Source organism: Pongo pygmaeus, chromosome 2 (assembly GCF_028885625.2).
Source record: "Pongo pygmaeus isolate AG05252 chromosome 2, NHGRI_mPonPyg2-v2.0_pri, whole genome shotgun sequence".
In the NCBI taxonomy this organism is placed as follows: domain Eukaryota; kingdom Metazoa; phylum Chordata; class Mammalia; order Primates; family Hominidae; genus Pongo; species Pongo pygmaeus.
In genome coordinates this window covers 129352365-129359659 of record NC_085930.1, presented here as the reverse complement: position 1 = coordinate 129359659, position 7295 = coordinate 129352365, and positions in this window count along the sequence as shown.

Sequence of the window (7295 nt, the reverse complement as noted above, 5' to 3'; positions counted from 1 at the left end):
GTTAGAGATGAAAATTAGATTTGAGGTTGAGTAATGTTTAATGAATAGTGTCAATCTTTTTTTTATCAAAGAGCCACTTAACCTTTCTATATTGTAGATTATCTATAAAATGTAATTTGTTGACTAGAGAGTAAGAGAACGAATAATAAAGAGTTTTCACATTTTTTTATAGACAAGGCTCAGAGACATTCAGGGACTTGCTTGATCGCATAGGTAGCAAGTTGGAGAACAGAGGTGAACTCAGTATATGGATCTCCAAATTTCATGCCTTTATTGACCTGGAAAGTATCATGGAATTCAGTGGTTTTTAAGCTTGACTACATATTGAAATCAATTGGAAAATTTTAAAAAGTCCTGATGTTTGGGCTCTACCCCTAGAGATAATTATTTTGTTCATCTAGAGGATGGCCTGAGATTCAGGATTTTTTAAACCTGTAACCAAAGTTGAGACCCACTGTTCTAGCTCTAAAATGTTATTACATGACTAGAAAGTGATATTCAGCTTTAGATTTGGAAACAATTTCTGTTATTGATTGGTAAGTGTATAGAATATGTAAAGTCCATAAGCTCTACCATCTCACATAAAAGCACTTATCTTTTTCTAAAGACCTTTGAAGATAGTAAGTGTGCCTTTCCAACAATCATTTCAGGATGCCTGACTATTAATAGCGATGTCTCCATGATTACTTCCTGTCAAATCAATCCATGCATTATATTGTCCTCTCTGAACACTTACCTTTTAAGTTTCCAGAAAGTTTGCCACAAAAACGAATTGTAATAATTTTACTAATGATCTCAATCTTCAGAATAAATATGGTATCACTTGTCAACCTAAGTAACAGAGAGAGGTTCTCTATAAGAAAAGATATTTATTTGGGAATACAACATTGCAATGGGAATATGCAGGGTATAGTAAACTTTGTGCATATTCTTGGAAGTAAAAAAAAAAGACAAAGATTTTTAAAGGAAAAAAATGAGGAGGATTACATATTTTTAAAAATAATAATTAGCCTTGGCTACAAAGATCAATATCAAGGGTGATGCCAGTCAGGTTGGACAGGCAGTTACTGGACAGATGTTCTTGTAGAAGTCTTTTTTGTGTTAGGTTGCAATGGCCTTTGTGCAAGGTTGTAGTCTTTGCAGTCTTTATGATAGTTTTTGTTATCAGGCATGCAAGCATGAGGACCTTCTCTTTGTGGCCTTCATTGGCTGCATTTGTCAGAGTTTTCTTAAGATTTGTGACTCCGTTTTGGTTCAGACAACTTTCACACACTCTTCCTTTCCTCTCACACACTCTTCCTTACCCTTCACAGTGTCCTGTGTTGTTTTAGGACCCTTGAAAACATATTGTGAAGTGTTGATGGAAGATGAATCAAGTAGAAGGGGTGATGGTATTCAGTGTCTACTTTTTTTTTAGAATGAGAATTGAAGGAAACATATGTGTAAGACCCCTCTCTTTCATATGAAATTTGCAAAGCTGATGCTCTTTGACACCGTGGCTTCTCAGACTCTTTCTACATTGAAGAGACATATGACTTATTTTTACATTTAGAATATTCCACTGTCTGTCAAGAGTACATTGGGGTTTTTGAATCTCAATAACTATTTGTTAAATGTTGATGATGGTGAAGGATGAGATACAAATTGTACTTTTTCCTATATGTAGGCTCCCCTTATTTTGGGGATGTTGAATCCCCTTTGCAGACTTTGAGGAATAGAAAGCTATTTATTCCATCACAAACTCCTCTCATAGATAGTAATCTGTGGGGAAATTTGTTGTCTCTGGGAAGAAGGAACATTGATTAGAGGACATAAAACTAAATTTATGATTGCTATAAAACATTTTTATTCTTTTAAATATAAAGGAGATAGTAGCTGCATTTTATGTCTGTGGGAGAATTGGGATTTTAAAGACAATATGAACACAGAATTCATTTTCTTACAGAAATTACAGATTGGAGAGCTAAGACAAATAAAATACATATTTATTTTTGGAAATACACATTTTGAAAATGTGGAGCATTTTATTTTCTTGTCCCATGAAAACTGAGAATGTTAGCATATCTACGAATAATGGTTCAGGGTATATGTACAAGTTTAGGTAGTTTTCCCCTAAATTTCATGTGCTTTCTGAAACCTCAGAATGCGAACTTTTCTGGAAATTGGGTTGTTACATATGTAATTAGTTAAGTTGGAGTCATACTAGAGTCGGGTGGGACTTTAACACATCATGATTGGTGTTCTTGTAAAAAGCAAAGAGACATGGGGGATGATGGCCATATGAGATGAAGACTGGGGTGATACTGTCAAAAACCAAGGAACGTGTGAGGCTACAGACGCTGGAAGAGGCAAAGGAGGATTCTCCCCCACAGGATTCAGAGGGAGCATGGCCATGCCAACACTTTGATTTTAGACTTCTCCAAGAACTGAGAGAAAATATAGTTTTGTTATTTTAAGCCATCCTAGTTTGTGATACTTCTTTATGGCACCTTAGGAAGCTAATACAGTGCCTAATCATAATGTTTATATTTTAAAAGTCAAGACAAATGTCTAAATGTTGGGAAGTGACTTAGTTAATTGCATTCTATCAATAAAATATTTTATGGCCTATAAATCTGACAAATATGTGTACTATAGAGACACATGGAAAACTCTTTGCTAAGTAATAAATAGCAATCACCTGGCATGTGCACAATGATTACAATCATATAAGAGCCATATATTTATAACAATGGAGGTTTAGAGTAAGACCTTGGCTTTTCCAGTTGGTAAAATATGATAAATATTTCTTGTTACTATTTTTTAAATAAAAATAATACATATCTGATATAAAAACTTCAGAAAAATTAGTGGCAAAAATAATTTGACATAAAAGTCACTTTTTAAAACTGACCTAAATTATTATTTGAACCACATTTTGTTCATGCATGTGACTTAATACATTTTTCTCTTTTGTTATTGATTTTAAATCTGAACCAGTAGCATATTTTATAATATGAGACAACTAGCCGTTTAAAGAATTAGGGCTTGTGGAAGATCTATAGGTTATTTCAACTCCCTAAAATGTTGACCTTCCTGCGGAGTTAACAACAATGGAGTAAACAACAATAACAAAATAGAATTATGGCCAAGCAATTTAGGAACCAACAGACATAGAAGCTTACAGCTCATTCTACTTGTTTTTGTAGAATCTAAACAATAATTAATACTTCAAACCCACAAAAGGAGTGAGATTGGAGGGCTTGGCTTCTGGAGAAATACTTGCAGTGAAAGTTAAGAAGCTGGTGAAACAGCTTATTAAACTAGACCATCCCATATAAATACCATAGTCCGAGTAGTGATGAAATCTTGTTGGAAGCCTCCAAGTGAGATTTCAGAGCCTGGGTCAGTTTTCATTATACAACTGAAGTTGGCTCTTTTTCAGGCCAGCTGACCTCTTTTTGCAAGAGTGTGGCCCTTCTGGCTTCTCTAAAAATAAATATTTGTTCCTCTCTCTACAAGGACATTTTTGGAAATCGATTTGTCATTTTGGTGAGTCACAGTGGTATCAATGAATGGCAAATGTGGAGGAATTAGAATGCAATTTAACTTAATAAGGAACCTGCATTATTGATCATACCCACATGAAATTCAGTTGCCATTTATTTGTAGAGCAAAACAGGAAATAATTATCTAAGTGAACCACTTATTAAGAATCAGTTTACATAATTATTACATCTACTTCATAAAACCACCAGTATTTAAAGCAACAAATGCTTTCTGAATTTTCTAAGATTTTTCTTCCTGGCAACTGGAAGAAGATGGACATTCGGGAGCCACACTGTGAATAGTCAGGTCAGCTACTTAACAATTTTCCAGGAAAAATGCCATCAGTGACAGAAGCAATCAAGGCAAAGGGTACTGTTCTAATTGCAAATTTGGTCTTCTTTCTCTACTTGGGAGGGAATCTATATGGCAGCGTTTTGTGATCATCAGTGCAGCCATATTATGGATTAATCTCGGTAAAATCTCTTTCAGAGATTGTCTTAGGAAATGAAAGTACAGAAAAAATAAAGCACTATAGGAGCAGAAGAGACAAAAATATTCATATACTTTTGTACACATTCAGCCTAATTTTCCAATATATAGTAAAAAGAGTGGTCTCTGAACTTTTCCAGGATGAAAGTCTCAATAGGATACTAGTTCTTTGGGTGATTTAGACTCTGGACAATTCTTGGTGGGCATATGTACATTCTGGAAGCCCCGGCTGAAACCGTTTGGCCCACAGAGATCTGACGAGGCGCATTAATAGGATTATTGAATCTAAAGGTTAACAATCCCCCTCTATCCAAAGAGGAATCTAAGCATCGTTCAAGAGACATCTAGGTAGAAATGGAATCTCGAAACTAAGGTTCTTGGTGTGAGAATGTATTTTTCATTCGAATAGCCCTAAAAAGAAATAGTTTCAGTCCCTTTACCTAATGTTAAAATGATTGTTATTTTTCTGGTGTCATTTTCTTCTTTTTCTAACTAGGTTAGATGCTCCCAAGAATACAAAGATAAAGAAGATTGCCTGCAGTTGCCCAGATGCCTGGTGTGTAACCTCACTGATTACTTTTTCCCATTTTAAAGATATTATTGCTTAAGTGGTGCTACCTTCTGCAAATGACACTAACTGAAACTTTATATCTTTTTATGAGGGGTGGTTTTATTTGATTGTCAGTAGAGACTATTTGGAACAGACAAGTTCTAGGTTTTACATATTCTTCCAGGCTCATAGGGCATGAAAAGGGCCATTTCCTGTGAGTATTTTGCAGACTGAGGAATTATAATGTTTTATTTTATTGCCAATTTCCAGAAAAGAAGATTCTGGAACACATCTCAGTGCTATCAATTTTTGGTCCGAAAATTCCAAATGAAGCTTATTGAAAGTAACAAACATAATTTTTAGGCTCTTTCTGAGGGTTATGGAACTTTTTTGATGTTCACCTTGTCTAACAGCCTCCATCAGTGACAAAAGGCAATATAGGTTCTTTTGACAAAGAAGATTTTAAGTGAGATCATGTTACTGATGGGACTTGGTCCTAACTCAGAGGATGTTACTCTCATCTCCAATAATCAAAGAGATAAAAATACCCAGGGAAGGGCATTTTGTCATTTACGTCAAACTTAAGAATCTTCCTGTTTTCTTACTCTAAATAATTCTTGAACAATAGTTATTTTTGTATTTTTGGCTGGCCTATAAAGCAAAACATTGTAGGTAATGAATGTGGATTGGCCAAATGATCTGTCCAAAAACTGCATTCTTTAGTACTAATGAACACTATAGATAATCTACAAAAATAGATACATATATAGATACATGTATGAAAATAAATAAATGTGAAATCTCAAGTAGCAATCTAAGTGGATGTTTTGAGGTCAGGGAATATAGAACTATCCCAGGCTAACTAACATTCTCACATTGTATGTGGGAAACTTCAAGTTCATCATTAGCTAGTCCTAACCTGAAACATAATGATCCATGATAATGAAAATGCCAATTAACATCTGTTAAGGGTGTGGACCAAACAATGTGTCTTTCAGGCATTCTTTTCATCTTCCTTCTAGCCTTGAGAAGACTGAACAATATCTTCAGCAGAAGTAGAGAATTGTACATTTAATTCTTATTTATTTTATTCTAAAGTATAAATGTCACTGAATTAGAGAATACTGAAAATGAAACTAGATTAAAGCTTAAGAAAATATTTAATGAGTGATCTCATAGAGCCACTCTTCTAGTCTGTTCTATGATTTGCTGCACAGATGCTGCTGAGTGTCCAGGGTTCTGTGGCACATTTGAGCTTGTGCCAAATACCAAGGAAATATGAGCAAGTAGCTTCCAAGCTAATTTTGGTAAATGAGGGCACATTTTAGAAATGAATAATCACTTCATCAAACTAACTTTATTTTATACACTTTCCCCTCATTCTACTCTTCTCCATGGACTAATGTATTGTTTGCTTTTTAAATTTGGATGGTAATTCACTAGTTAGATTGCTTATTTAATTTAATGCTGCCAAAGGCATTAGTCCTACTTGACTCAAAATAACAAGTAACAATCAACAGAAGTTTAAACTAGAGTGACTACTACATATTATTAATTCATTGTGCCACCACTCTCCCAACTACTTTATAAGCATTGTTCCATTTATTACTCAGAGCAACCCCAAGAGGTGGATAGATACTATCACTATTGCTGTTTTGTAGCTAGGGAAACAGAGTCTCAATGAACTTAAGTAACTAGCTCAAGGTCCCAAAGTCAGTAAAATGTGGAGATCCAGTACTTGAAATCAATTCTGCTTAACATCTGAGTCTAAAACTTAACCTCTACATGGTATCACATCTTTGAGAGCAATACATGCAGTTCTTGATATCTCTGGATGGTCTTTGTTATGGCATCTTGTTCTTTTTTTTCATGGTGTCACTATCTTCTCTCATGTCTCTGATGATACCAGCAATAACTTCTTTAGAGTTGTCATTTCCTTGCACAGTCTCTGTTTTCTTTTTTTTAGTTTACTCTTTTCTGATTGTTTTTGTCTCTAGCTTCCATGTTACAGGGAAGGTTTTTAACACTAGGCATGATCAGAATCACCTAGGGAGCTTTAAAAAAATGCTGATGTGTAGGCCACAACAGGCAAGCAAACCCAGACCTCTGCTATTGGGACATATTTCTTCATGGCTTACCAGTTGATTCTAATGTTCAGATTGGGTCAATCCTTGGATGTCTGTATGTCTGTATTTAAGAGTGGAAGACCAAAAAGCTAACCAGGAAACAGGCCCACATGGCTTAATTGGTGAAATCTATTTAGCATTTAAAAAAGAAATAATACCAATTTTACACAAAATCTTTCAGAAAGTGGAGGATGACAGCCCTATTGAACTCATTTCATGAAATCAATAACACCCTGATACCAAGGCTAGATAGAAGCATTAAAAATATGCACTTAAAAAAAGATATAAATGTATATATACATACATATACATCAACGCTCATGAACATAGACCCGAAGATTCTTAATTAAATGTTAGCAGATAAGTTCTAGGAATGCAAAGCTGATTTAACATTCAAGAATCAATCAACTAATTCACCATATTAACAAAGGAGAAACAATTATCATTTCAATAGGCATAAAAAGAGTTTGAAAAAATTCAATATCCATTTATGATAAAACATTTTATCAAATTAGAAACAAAAGAAATTTCCTTAATCTGGAAAAGTCCATATATGAAAAATGCATAGCTAACATCATATTTAATATTGAAAGATAGAGTAC